The sequence below is a fragment of the Polypterus senegalus genome, chromosome 12, assembly GCF_016835505.1.
Source record: "Polypterus senegalus isolate Bchr_013 chromosome 12, ASM1683550v1, whole genome shotgun sequence".
In the NCBI taxonomy this organism is placed as follows: domain Eukaryota; kingdom Metazoa; phylum Chordata; class Cladistia; order Polypteriformes; family Polypteridae; genus Polypterus; species Polypterus senegalus.
The window spans coordinates 39174011-39176018 of NC_053165.1; positions in this window are offsets into that span (position 1 = coordinate 39174011).

The window sequence follows — 2008 nt, forward strand, 5'->3', positions numbered from 1 at the left end:
AGCGCAGGCAGCGGGGTGGTGCTGTATGCGTCTTTAACGTTTGCATACAGTAGGTCAATAGTGGTGGATGGTGGAGCTCAGCTCTTGTCCAAGTTTGTGGATATTGCGGAATAATGCTAATGTGCATTGTCACACACATGCACACGGTAGGCAGTCTAAGGGCTTATCTGGGAGTAAAATGAAGTGGCAGGGGTTGATTAACGGTACAAATGCCTTTTCTCCTTTATCTACAGACCACTAGAAGGAAAATCAGTTAAGTTGCCACCCATTTCCACTTCTTCATCACATACTCCTGCAGACCTCATTTCTGTCTGAGAATCCTCCCCTTTCTGTCCTCCACCTATAAAAATCCAAGTATTCATTATGTTGATCAGTCTGTATTCTGACTCAGTCTTATATGATCACTCACTGTTTTGCTTGTTGCCACAGTGTATTGAATGGACTCCCCAAACCTTTATCTTTGTTGTTTTCTTCACGGCTTATAGCTGGTAAAAATCATTTTTAGAGAGTCAGGGCCATTTGGTGTTTTCGTTTGCAACAATTATTTTGGGTTTTGATTTCACTGCAGCAAAGTTTTTGCTTCTTGAACACTGTTGGGTGTTTCTTATAGATTTTTGGGTACTGATTATGAATATCACATCAAAATTTACATCACTGTAGGTTTCAGTTTTGTCATGATTTTTCTTATATTTGTATCAAGCATTTTCACTCCGTAAGTGACTTATCAACAAGGTCTGTGCAGCCTGGACATGTCCAGGCATGGAATCGAGCCAGGTTGGAAGCTGTTCTGTGGAAGTTGACATCCTGGTTATGCCTGTGCAGGTCTGAATGAGCTTGACACTGTCTCAGTATGCCTACACCACTCCGGCTCATTTGGTTTATATAGACAGTCAATATGTATGTATAGTATCTGTATAAGTAAAGTATTGTATCTGTAGCAATATAACAGTAAGTAAGTTTGATGCTATAGATGTTTTGGTGTAGGACGATATGTCTGTGAATGTCGTAACAGATGTGATCATTCTGCTATATCTGTGGCGAATATACACTCGCCTCAGAGACATTGGATGACTGCTGTTGTGAAGAAAGCTTACCATCTATATTTCGCTGCAAAATTGGTGATCAAGACAAGGAATGGGCACCTCAAATTTGCTGTCGACATGTGCTGTCAGTCTAGAGAGCCTGGCTCAGAGGCATTTGAAAGACGATCGTTTGGTGTTCCCATGATATGGTAGAACAGAAAGACCATGTGACTGGACTGTTACTTCTGTTTGACTAATGTGTCTGGTTTCTCTGCCAAAACAAGAAGTCAATTGAATATCCTAATCTGCCTTCAGCAATGAGACCATGCCGCCTGTCTTCCAATTCTGAAACACAAAGGATTGGACCTTAGAGCGAACCAGATGAAGAAACTGCAGTGCACGGTACTGACAGTGACATTGACTCGGATTTTGAACCATGCTCATCAGGCAATCCACATCTGATAACACAATCCAATTGAAAGATTTGGTCAGATATTTGGGTCCGTGAAAAGCAAAAGCTGAGCTGCTTGGTTGAGACTGCAGGAATGGTGTTTGCTGTCACCAGGTAACTGGAAAATTTCTGTGTTTTCGAGGCGAAGTCATGATATAACCAACTTTTGCACAAGTCGACAGTCTCTTTTCTGTTGTGACATTGAAGAATTGTTCTCGGCTTTGGGTTGTGATTACAACCTGGAAAAGTGGCGTCTATTCATTGATTCGTCAATGTATAGCCTGAAAGCTGTTCCGCTACACAATGGCAATGTTTATCTTTCAGTACCTAATGGCTTTGCAGCACATATGAAAGAAACCGTTCGAAGTACATCCAATACAACTGGAATGTCTGTGGAGATCTTAAAGTCGTTGCTCTGTTACTAGGACTGCAGCTTGGCTATACAAAGTACTGTTGTTTCATCTGTGAATGGGACAGCTGTGCCAAAGAGTCACACTATTCGCAACAGAACTGGCACTCCATAAAAGTTAGTTCA